We start from the raw sequence: 13,266 nt of genomic DNA on the forward strand, positions 1-13,266 counted from the left end.
ACGGAACAAATGTTCGGTCTAACGGAAAATCTAACGAGATATGTAAACATTTGTCTGCAAACCCCTCGTATCTTTTTGGACCTTTAAATTGAATTGAAAGGATACAAAAGTGTCGCTTGATATTTTCCCGATTGGAATATTGATACATTTGGTATGTATAATACAAGCTGTAGGATATTTCAGCGTTGGGTATAAATAAATATTCGCGCTAACTGATAGCCAGATACGTCAATTCGACATTTTTAATTGTTTTCATCACACACACTGAGCGACCCTCCAATTCATTTTCTCGCGTACTTTCACTCTGTAAAAACATAAAAATTCTGCGCAGCCAATGCGACGTAAACTTTGCATAAGTGACGATAGAGAGCTACATAAACAAATGGCTTATTACGCAATCGCTTTTACTCGTTTAGCTTTCCCATGGTGCTTAATAAGTCCGGGTCATCGCAGTTCCGTTCACGGCCGTGCGATTTTGACGTGCGACGAGTCGACTGGAAATCGAAACTCCGCAGACGGAATTCATCCAATCGCATATCTTATCAGTGACGTACTGAACGATGCGAAACGATTCTCCCCGTTCATTGCGACAAGCACGAAGATATCACACACGTCTCGTGTGTTATCTTCGAATCGGACATTGTTTGCAAACTTTTGCGGAATAACGCGGCCGCGACAAACTCCACCTTCGTTTTCGCTCGAGGCTAATTTACGCGGCCGCGATTTCGACGACGATGAATGAATGACGTAAATTTTCGGTACGTGCCGCAACGTCATAGCATGTGTCGATCGAAAACGGGAAGTAGGGAAAGGTAGGTGAGATAACGACTTGCTAATTTTTCTGTACTAATAACGAATAATAAGTCAGTCCGACGCATTAGAGGGGTTTTATCAGTAATAAATAATCTGTTGCAGTTTGACTTCAATTTGTCGACGACAATAATATAATGAGAATCTAATGAGAGAATCTAATGAGAGGATGATATAATGAGAAATGTATTTTGGATATATCTATATATGTAATATTGTGATATTAAAGAATATAACACAATTACAGTAAATGTTTCCACTTTCTCTATAAAACTATTGCATATATATGAGGGCGATATTATAGTTTTAAGTTTTGGAAAAAACTTCATTTCTCTGCACTTTTCCGCGAATTTCTGCGGTTTAGTTTCTATCCCAAGAGTGCAAAAATTCGTTTAAGAAAATTTACCTGTGCGAAACCACATTTACTTTCTTCCGTAAAGAAAGCAAGGATCGGAAGAAATCCGCGGGATAGTAGAGGAAAGCGGATCTTTTTCGAGACTTCAAAACTACAAGCAAAATGCCAGGAAATTGGCACGTTCTCGAGCAATTTATATCAAACAAAATTCGAATTTATTCATGACCCCTTCAGTTTGCAGACGACGCGCAAGGCTTCAGCTATTCAGAAGAAATGAATCCTTACTTTTACCGTACGAAAATGAGAAAAGATCGAGAATCTCCTTAAGGTCGCCTCCTTTCTCCCTTGCGCGACGACGGAGCTTGTCGCTCGATTTTCGTGCGCCGAGTCGAATTACCCCGCGGATTATCTCAATTTCGGCGGGGCCCGATCGTCCGGGCGATCCGAGGAGGATGTGACATTGAGCGCGAGCACCGGCCAGACGGATCGCAACGTGAAGCGTCTCGGCGGACATACATAATGTAACGAGTCTTAGTCATCAGTCCGTCAGGAATATACACACACCTCTTCCCCGTGAGCATTGATTTACACTCCACGTGCCTGACACAGAAACTTACTTTCCTTGTTTCCACGATCGCGGTTTCCGCATATGCGGACCCGGTTGTTTCCCCGAGTGTGCGTCTTCGCGCGACCGACGAGGCTGCTACGCCAAAAGCCCTGCCTCCGGCGAAACAGTACAGGTACTTCACCGCGGCGATCTGCGGATTCTGAAAATTGATGCGATCTCGACAGTTCGATTGATAATCACGCTTATCCTGATCGGAGCGGTGTTCCTCTGAGAAAAAAGATATCTATTCCGAGCTCTAATCGTCCTTTCCTCCTTCTGCCTCCCACGCGCGTCATTACCGGTTATCTCGGTGCCTAATGAGCGAGGTTCCCCGAGTTCGCCAAAATGTCATGTATAAAAATATCTACGGTTTCCCATCTCTTTTCCTTTACGCCGACACACGTAACGAGCTCTCTCCACCGAGCGTGTCGCTTTTGTTAGAGAGAGAGAGAGATCTCTACAAGACTCAGCGATCGATTCGGCCACACACAAACACATTCTCTCACCCTGTGAGAAGAGCGGCGTCGCTCGCGACCCCGTCGCAAGTAGGAACTCCCGTCGATCTCGGCCCGCGATTCCCATCATCACGTGATCGATCGGGTTCGCGAGTCGGCCGGCCGAGTTTAATGACACGTGTAATGAAATCGACATGGCCCGCGGCGAAGGCACAGAGCGAGAGCGAGCGAGAAGGAGCGCGGCTCTCCCCACGCGAGAGCGGAGATCGCGCGCAGCGAGGGTGGCGTGCGCGCAGGTGGGAGGACAGGGAGGACGTACTGGCAGACCGGTGGACTACGGTGGGGCTACGGAAGGGGGCTGGAGGCAGCGACGAAGGCAGCGAGGAAGGGAGGTGGGACCGAGTGGCGGTGAGCGCGCTCGCTCGCTCGCTCGAGCGAACGCGCGCGCGCGAGAGAGCGAGAGGACGAGGTGAGTAGTGAGTCCGTGAGTCCTCGAGTGAGTAACTGGGAGTCGCGACCGGGGGACCCACTCAGTCACCACGAGATCGGCAAGCCGAATGGTCAAGCGCGCGCCGGTGCTTCTTCTCGGAGAAGAGAGTCCGCAAGAAGCGAAGTCGAAGGGAGCAAGCCGAGGCTGGGGCCCTCGGATGACGGATCGCGCGACGCTCCACCGCGGCTACCTCGATCGCGGGATCAGCACAGCTGGTGGAGGACGGGGGCCGGTCGTCGTTGCGTCGTCGCGTCGTCGTCGCGCCGATCTCCCGACGGGGGAGCGCCGATCGGCCGAGTCTCGTGAGAGCACACCGACGATTCCTGGTGCGCTGTTATGTCACTCTGACGGCCATCTGACGCGCACCAGCTACCACGGTCTCTCTCTCCCTCTCCTCCATCTTACTTTCCCTCCGCCTGTCCGTCTTTCGCGCGCGATCGCACGCTCCGGATCGTGACTCGATTGTTGGGTGTTTCGCCGGCGTGTCCGAGGAGAGACACGAGAGCGGACAGCGGCCGATCCGGTGGGACCGCGGGCGAGCGAGTGGATGCGAGCGGAAGCCGTCGCCCGGAGCAGCCGAGGACTCTCCAGCGGGAGGACGAGGAAGAGATGATCTTCGAGCTGCTGGTGGCCGGAGCGTTCGCCCTCGCCACACTAAGGCGGTGTGTGTACATTGCTGAATTCTATCAACTTTCTCTAACGCACGTAGCTAACTGTAATCTATGTATATTCCGCTTTGGCATGCCGCCGCCGTGGTTTCGCGCCGACGACGACGAAAACGGCTCGCGAACGGATGGTTGCACCGCGTGTCACGGCGAGCCCGTCGCGGCTTATTTGCGCATCTCGCGCCCGGCATTGACGTCTCTGCCGGCGCGCGCTTTCGGGAAAACCGCGGCTTCTCTCGCCGCGTTTCGAGCGCGTCTCGAGGCGCGAAAACGCGAGGAATCTACCCGCCGATCGGGAGGTTTTCTTCTTTCTCTTCGCTCACTCGCTCGCGTGACGCGCCGCTGCTCTTTGTCGTCTTTCGATCGATCGAACGGGTTGGTGATCTCGACCGTGAAACCCCGACGCTACGAAAAACGTCCCGTAGGAGAGTCGTCGAGACGCGCTCGGTGAAAGAATCAGACAGCCGACGTTGCCGTTGCGAAGCTAAATTTATCAGCTGTAATTGAATTGAGACGCTACAGACGAGTGGACAGACGGTTTTCATTAGATCCTGGGTTTACGTAAATCTTTGCAGGAAGTATGATGGTTTCGCGGGGATGCGGATTGCTTTCCAGCAAGAGACACAAATCGGCACGAGTCGCCCTAGTTGTATCTTCTGTTGTCCTTTTCTTTAGTAAATGCGAAATACAGGCGAATGATGACGTAACTAGACTCGCGTCGACCTGTGTCTCTTACTGGGAAGCGACCATAGTCGTACTTAGCGCAGCTATAGTTTTATAGTTTCGGAAGAAAACCGTTTCTCTCTCATTTTTGCGCGAATTCCTCGGTTCCTGTTTTTAAGGTTTCGGTTTTGCAAACTTTCGCTTAAAAATATCCACGATATATTCGATTAAAACTTGCCGTATTTACTTTTTCCATAATGAAGGTAACAAACTAAAAATATCCGCGGAAAGGTGGAGAAAAAACGGTTTTTTTTTTCTAAGATTTTAAAACTAAACTGGCAACAAACACATTTTATCTATATTTTTAAAGGCTCGGGAAAACCGTTTATTTCAAATTTTTCTCGGCTTCTGGATTTCTTTTCGCGAAGAAAGATTAGAAAATCGTTTTTCCCCATTTTTCCGCTGAGTTTTTCGCTTTCCTCCTGTAAAAGATAAATTGAAAAAGCAGTTTTTTTAAATATAATTTTATCTCCGATGGTTAATGTCGTTGTTACCGCAGCTGATGAATTCAGCTGCGTTAGCAGCGACGTTAGCTGTCCTTGTTTCAGCTGCCATAGCTAGATTTTCGCCTCTTGTGGCTAATTATTTCTAAGTCGTGTAGCGCAATCAGTTGAATTTGCGATGCACGTGCACACGAGTTTTCATTCGCTTCTACTGAATTTCTCCGCAGCCGCTATTTGCCAAAATGCGTCTCTCGGTGGCATTCTTTATCGAAAATGGCGATCTTTGTATAACACGTCATCGCCTCTCTCTCTCTCTTTCTCTCTTTCTCTCTCGCCTCTTTCGAGCAGGATTGTTTCTGCCGGGTGATACCCTCGGTCGGTGAATCTCTAGTGAAAAACTCGTGGAAAAAGAACACAAGGCCGTCTTCTTACGTCGTAATTGCAATTATACGATAAACGTTAACTACATAACGTAGTACGATGTTTGAATAATTTACTCTTTAAGGCTTAATAAAAAGCATTATCTCATAATCACGCGCGATGGAGGATTCGCTCGTAAGGCTTAATGTAAATCGAAAATCGCGCCTCCAAATAATAGCTCGCGCTAATTTTATTCCGCTCATTTTCCCTCTCAGCCCAATTAATCAATCAAGGATCTTGATTATACTTTTAATATCGCCGCAGTAATCCGTAAGTAAGTTTCGAAAATGTCACACAGTAGTAGTAGACATGATATTTTCTTGCGTTTATCTAACAATTTCCCTACAAATTACTCGTTAATTTTTCCTGCAAGAATTATTCCTGAAGTGCAGTTTTTGCAACGATTTTTGCTGGAATTAAGTGTCGGCAATGCATGCAATATTACTCGATCTTATATTGTCAATATTTCAAGAGAATCGCGCGACACAAAGGTGTCGTTTTCCGAAAGGCGAGAATCAGTCGGCATTGCGACTCGATGAGTCGTTATACTAATTTAATCTCGCGCTCATGGATAAATTTAAGCCCCACTTTCTGGCGATAACAATACGCGCGTTTCTCATACGTAACGCTGAAGAAAGACTGATACCTGAAAGATTTATAGTCTCGTTGTTTGCGATAATGATACAACCATTCATCCCACGCGCATCTCGCCTCATTCGCAGTCATAATCGCGCTCTCTTCTTCTTCAAGGCGCTATGTGTGTTGACATTCTTTCTCATATTGTTTATTTACACACACACACACACACATACACACACACACACACACACACACATGCTTAAGAAAAAAATAAGTTCCCCTCGAGCTATTAGAATCGGTTGAAGAATATCGCAAGATCGACGCGCTCGCGATATTCGGCACGCGCTCATGAAGAATTGTTATCAGCTAATTAGTGACTAAGCGATCAACTGAGTCAGTGCAGTCTAGATTAGGCGTGCTCGCTCGCGTGTTTATTTGGCTTCGGTCCCGGAACTGGCGCGTAAGAAAATAGATCAATCAATAGCTGAGCTCACGCCTACAAGAGAGACTCAACTCTCGGATACATCGGCGACTTATTTATTACCCGTATGGAAATTTCCCAAACATTTCTAAGCGTATCATAAATTCTAATCAGCTTACTCAAAGTTATCCCAAAAAAGTGTAACATATTACGATACCAATTAGAAGAATCCCATTCTTATCCCAATCATAAGAACACTTGAGGAAAATATTGGGCAGAGCAAACGGAATCTCTCCAGATTTCCCGATTTAAAATCACAAATTTATTTAACTGGTTAATCGGAATAGATCCCAATTAGGTTCCATAAAATTGTTTACATAGGAAACCAGATGGATCCTATTTTCTCTATTCTAAAGCTTTTCAGATATTTTATCCTTTGAAACATTACACACCTCCAATCCGAGTCTTCATAGATTTCCCAATCAGAATCCAACATTTTTGGGGAAAATCTTAATAGATCCCAATCAGATTCCAGAAAATTGTCTATGCGGTCATCAATCCGTTCTCCGAACTTTCCGCGTTAGCAGAAATCCACTTTGCCGCTCTGAATTCCTGCCAACGCGCATAAACAGCTCGACAAAGCTGCCGGCTTTACTTTAAAGGTCGTCCGTTTTATTTTATGCGCAACATATTTATTAAGTGTCGCAACACCGAGAAATTTACGATCATCGTCGGTCATCATCGCGTTTGTACCGCATTCTCGGGAGCCTACTTCGGCTTTAGCGCGTGCGATGACTAATTTATTCGACCGCATCTATTTATCTATCTCATCCATTTTCTGCGGATTAAAGGCGGCCTGTTTCCGACCGCGATACAACCGCTGTTCCGCGTCACCGCCGATCTCTCGAATCAGTCCCATTCATTGCTATGCCACCCGATCCGTCATGCTCGCGTAGATTTTCAGCCGGTGAATGATCGCTTGAATTAATTTCGCGATCAATCCGCCGGCAATTACATTATCGCTCGCCGTTCACGCGCGGCGATTCTGCAACGCGGGACTGAAGAGAGGATTTTCCGAGCGCGTGCCGCGAAACGAAACACCGAGGGGGCGACCTGCTCTTTCGCAAGTGAAATTGATCGCCTCGCTGAATATCATCGCTACGAGTAACTTCAACGCGCCGTACGACCGCGCTGGAAAGCGAATCGGTCGGATCTGCCTGACGATGATGGGCAGCCGGACGTCTTTTTATTGAAAAGAATAGAATTTCAGACTGTGTACAGAGAAGAGATTTTTTTTTTGGATTTAATACACGTGTTCGCTTGACTTAGTTTTGTTTAATATAAACAACGCAATTTAATATTAAATATCATTTTGCTTGTGAGTGAGAATGTTGTCGTTTCGCTAGAGTAAACCACGTTGTTTGGCGGAAGAAGAAGCGCTATTATTTAGAGGAGACAGTATTTCGTCCTCAATGAAAATAAAAGTTATTTCACTTATATATCAAAAATATCGCTCCGTTGAACTCGAATGAAATTCGATTAAAGACACTGAACTTCAATTTACTTCGATTGAAGACATTTTGTTAAGCCCGAAGGAATCTGTTTTTCTGCGTAGGGACCGAATTTGGCCTCGTGAGAATTAGAAATGTGGTTTCCTTCAACGAAAACGCGTCTAGTCGTCCATTGTCAGGTAGATCCGACGAAACGCATTTTCCAGCGTGCGCTCGCGCGACACACCGTAACTCATTGCGCAATCCCACCCTCACGGTGAGATCCGGGCCGTCAAAGGGCTAAGATTCTAATTCCGGCACGACAAATTTGGATTCGTCACCGAGCGCTCGTCCTCTCCACCCCCTGCCCCTCCCCGCTCTCTATGGAAGGTACGGCCGCCGATAGAGACGCGCGTCGTGTTGATACGGGACACACACGGACTGTTTGCTCGGGTACCATCGCGGACCCTTTTTCTTTTTCTCGTGTAGGCCTCGACTCGAGTCACAACACTAGTAAAGTTACAAAAGCCGAAGGCAAACAGATCCGGGGACGGGCCTTAACCGGTTTATTAAACACTCGCGCGCCCCGGAGGTGGTCCCCGTCGTTGCTGAAAGTGGCGACGACGCGGCGTACGACAACGACGACGACGACGTCGTCGGTGACGCCGCTCGCTCGTCTTCTTCCGGGGCTCCGCTACGGTGCTTGTATGTACGCGGGAGGAGAACGCTCGTTCTCACCGTGGGCACCACCTCGCCGAGAGGGCCAACAGAGGAGTTCACTACTCTCCTCGTGTACGTATGTACGAAAGCGATCGCCTCACGGAGGTGGGAAGGAAGGAACGGACGAAGGAGGAGTCAAACAACGCACAGGCAAACCTTCCTCTCTTTTGTCAGGTCGAGCCGACCCGCCGGGAAACGGCTTTAGATTCCGGCGAGGTTTCCATTCCGACCCGGTTATAATCATTATGAGGTATTCATTCCGTCGACGGGCGCGCGAGAGCGCGCATCAACCCTTCTCCCCGATTTTAATCGCCGGTAATGCCGAAATTACCGATCCTTCGAGAACCATCGGCTGTCATCTTCCCCTTATTTCTCCCCCTTCCCCGGGTTTTGATACCCGACCGTCAGTCTTCGAGACACGTTTAATGTGTACGTAGCCGTAGTCTTCTTCTTCTCTCGCGGGGCGGCCTGCGGACTTCTCACGTGGTCGACATCGACGCGACGTGGAATTTTTCTGCGCCCCTTCAGTGTCACCGCGTGACTTACGTCCTACGACGGGGAAATAAAAGGAGTAAGAGAGAGAGAGAGAGAAAGAGAAAGACAGCGAGGCCCCGGCAGAGTGACTCGGACGCACACTGGGTTGTGGTTTTGGGTTCAGCAGGGTTCACCGGACATATTATGGGACAGACGGGCACTCCAGCGTGAAATGAAAATATTATGCCAACGCTCCGAGACCGTCGCAGCAGCGCGCACGACACACGCGCGCACACACGTATCGAGGAATCGCGCGCGTGTCTAAAAAGTCGCGGACTCGCCGGCTTGCGAGGTTTCCTCGCGATTTTTCCGCGCGGCGAAGCGCCTTTCGCGGAAAGATCAGCGGCCGACCGTCGCTGTTAAACACCGCCGACTGCTATCGAGATTCGATCCCGAGATACAACAGATCGGACAATGGAGTAATATTTCTCCCTGCTACGTTAAACGCCCGGCTTAATGCCAGGAGTTATGATCCGCAGCTCGCTTTGTTCCCCGGTTGCAATGAGATGCAGAGAGCGATATATACTCGGCGTCGATTAGAATTTCGCGAAGACAACCGCCGGGGATTAAATTGCGCTTAGGAGGAAACAGACCGCCGCCACGGGAAAAATGCCTGCAGCCGGACAGGGACAAGTGGAAACGGGTGAAAACTCGGTTCGACGGAAAACGACACATCTCTGTTACCGCGACTGCACGGGGAATAAATCGTGCAGTCGATCGGGAAAAGGAACAACCAGATCTGTTCTGGTTGGAGGAAACAGAATTTCTGGTTCTTGCGACCCAAATGTGCTTCTTATAACGAGAAACGTTCTGTTCCCTTCAATCAAAATGCATCTGATTGTCCCCCCCCCCCCTCTCTCTCTCCATCTCTCTCTTTTTGATTGATACAACCAAACTGTTTTTTCCCGTGTGAGAACATTCGTGTGAAGTCGGTCAGCTGCACTAAAACACGGTTGACGATAACCGAGGGCCATTGACTGAGTAGGAACTTTCTATACCGCGGAGAAAAATAATTTAGAGAGACACGGCATATTTTATGCTGTCGTAGGAAATAAAAGGACGTATACGAGGGGAAACACGGTTGTGTGTCGATAAAATTTCCAACAGCATCGTAATTGAAGTAAATCTTCACCGGCTGTTGAAGTACCGGACAGTGTTTGAGGGACATTCCGTACATTCATTTATTTCACGCAGGACGGCATAATATTTGCTGTCCTCGCGAAAATAACTTTCCGCAGGAACATTTCCTCTTCCTGCGCAACCGAGTTCCCGCCTGATCCCGAGGCAACGGGGAAACTCAGTCGCACCGATGGAATTTATTCCACGTGTGTTTGGCACTTGTCCTTCCCGATCTTTAATTCCCGATTCCGCCGGATTCCGTAGCGGGGACAAAATTCCCGGAGCCTCCCCCGCGATTAATATCTGCATATTTTTCGTGAGAGCGACGCGACAAGTCGCGTCGACGCAACTTTCTCGTATCTCCCCGTGAACCTCTCTCATCATTTCTTCTTCACTTCTTTTTTCTTCTTACAACATTGCAACGTCGAACCTCACCCGATGAGTCGCAACTTAGCTTGCGTTCAGCCGCGACGAGCAGATACCAGCACGTAACGCACACGTCGGCGCTGAAGCGTCGAGCGACCCGGCCTCGGGGTTACTTTTTGCGGCAATTTGTTAATCGAACTTAGTTACAACCATAGCGATGCTGGAACGTGTGCCGGTAAAGAGACGAAGGCAAGAGAAGGAAAGACGGGGAGAAGGATAGCCTGAGCGAGAGTAAAGTAGACTTCGAGATAACTCCAGTTTTATACCGTTCCCGTCCAGTTTTCCGACCGGGTTCTCCGGTCCAGCTACCAGCTGCCTACCGGCTATCGATCACGTTCCCGGGTATCTCGCTGTGATACGGCGCAAGTAACAACGAAATCGCGGTTCTCCGGTGGCAAAGGCGACCACCGTGTCGTTTAGTGATTTTTAAGCGATTCGAGAAAACGGCGATCGCGTGCGGCCGATCGGATTTTTGCGACTTTCGCGCGCGGCGACACTTTCGCGCAAGATTGCCATTTCGATTTGCTCGCGTGGAGACCGACAAAACGGAGTTTCTCTCAGAAGAAGAGAAGAGGACATGTTAATAATTATAATAATATGGCCAAACTCCAAATATCCTTCATCTATCATATCTATCATCGACTTATATATAAAGACTAATTTTTTTACACGTATGTATCGCACTTTGCATGTTACACCGTCAAAACGTATCCGCTATTCATCTTCCGACAGGATCGACATTCCTACGGTTGCTTCTTTACTTTGAAAGTATAAGTATATAAGTAAATCTATTTTTTTCACGTCACTTAGAGCTACTTTGATGTCACTTATTTTCAATAACGCGCCTTGCTCCGACTTCATAATAGATTAGTCACGCTCTCTTGCACTTCACATCGTAATTCACTTAACCATTATCGTTTACGTATGATACGTAACCGTATGATCGGCCTGGAGATTTTGTCTTTCGACCGGGGATTTTCTCTCTCGCCCGGAAACTTCGGACGAAAAGCGGGAGAGAGGTGACAGCCCTGCTCCGGATTCGCGTTTCGCCTCGACGTTTTTCGCGACGAAAAGCAAGCCGAGCTCGCTCTCACCTCCCGTCCGCGGACAAAAAGCGCACGTGGAAGCGTCTCGCGCCGGGTAAAAAACTGGATCGGCGATTGTGGCGCGAGAGGGAAAAAATGACGCGTGACCGCGCCGCGACCGTTGTTCCACATGTAATAACGCGCATACGTTAATCGCGCCGTTAACACGATGATAAGCGTGAAACGCGAGAGACCGATGTTGTGTTGCGACGACAGGCGCAACTATTTACGCGCGAGGTTTCCAGTAAAACGCGACGCGTAATGAGTCATCACCGCGTTAAGATAATAAATACGCGCACACCGCGTCCCGCGGATCATAATCTACGTCACTCCGTGAAGTTACAACGACGATTACGGCGGCAACGACGCCGGCGAGTACAACAATGCCAGAAACCTGTTCGCGTTCTTACTCCCGGCCGGCGGAAAAAAGATCATAAATAGGACAATTACGCAAGTATCGTGCCGGTAGCGGATCTCGAAAGTATTGTGGACGGCACGTGGACCGTTGATAAAATCGCTCGTTCATTCAACGTCGCGACCGTTTTCCACCTGGAAATCTTAACATTCCCGAAGAGAACAGCTTACGCTTTAGACTCTAAACCGGCAAAAAAGCTCACTTCGACGATACCACACTTTTTCCCTTCTCTCTCGAGTCTCGTGCTGCTACACGGAAGAAAAACTCAGTTCCCGCAACCGAACAGGGGCAAGGTGAAAACTCAGCAACGAGAAATGATAATTCAGGGACAAGGAGCGATAAGTATCCACGGCTGAGAACGTTCGTGTGAGCGTTCGGTCGCATTGAAATTCAACTGAGACAACTGACAACGTCCGACTGAGGGGAAAATTCCTACGGAAATCTTGTTCCTACAACCAAGTTTCTTGTCCGGTCCCCGGACGGAACGGAAGATTCAATTACGCTAACGGAATTATTTTCTCCGTGTATATTAAATCTTTAATTTCTATAACACAATGTAGGAGCTGAAATAGCAAAATGGCTGCGTAGAATCTAAGGTTCAATACGGGGCGAACATTTCGACACCGGGTTGTCTTCGTTGCTTCCGCCGAGATAACGCGGATATATTTACGGCGATCGCAACAAATCGCTGACGTTCGCAGTACCCGGTCGCAGAGCCGGCGACGTCCCCCCCCTGCAGTAATTCAGGATTTAGCTGCGCTTTCGTTATCCGTAACGAGCCGCTAATTACTCGGATTTACGAGTGCGTTAAGTATCGGCAGCTCTCCTGCCGTCGCTGCGTTTGAGAGGCGCGTCGGCGGAGGCGCGTTCGCGTTGCCAGCTCAAGGTGAGCCCTCCTCCGTGCCTCTCGATACCACACGATGCACTCCCGCGGCCTTTTCTCTGCGTTTCTCCTCCTTTTTCGCCGCTTCATTTCGCCGACGGGGATTACAATCGACCGGGGATCTCCGTCGGCGCTCGATCGGCCCGATAAACCGGCCGGATCGTTCAAAACGCAACGACGATTTTAATCGAAGGCGATATTATTTCGCCGACATCGCCACGGCAAACCACGGTGCGCTAACGCGGCGATTGCTTAATAATCGACCGCCCGAGGCCCGATCGATATACCTAACAACGAGTCCTAATAACGAGCCGATCCCCGAATTGGGTAACGCGCGCGCTCGCTGCCGGCCGTCGTGAGGTTTCTCGAGGAGGCACGGCGTCGAGGAGGACGGTCCACCACCACCGTCGTCGTCGTCGTCTCGTTCCCGCTTGATCAAATTCTCTCCGTTATTACCATTAGCGGGGCCATTACCGGCCGGCCGGCCGGTTTTCGCGTCGAGCCCGGCTGAAAGTTCGCGATGCGGGTGGCACCGGCCGCGTACAGAAGTGAGGCAATGTTTAAATTACACGCTGCATAGAGAGCGAACCGCGGTTTACGAGGCCGCGCCGCGAACTCTTCCGCTC

The sequence above is a fragment of the Dinoponera quadriceps genome, unplaced genomic scaffold (genome assembly GCF_001313825.1).
Source record: "Dinoponera quadriceps isolate SergipeBrazil2010 unplaced genomic scaffold, ASM131382v1 scaffold3676, whole genome shotgun sequence".
NCBI classification, from domain to species: domain Eukaryota; kingdom Metazoa; phylum Arthropoda; class Insecta; order Hymenoptera; family Formicidae; genus Dinoponera; species Dinoponera quadriceps.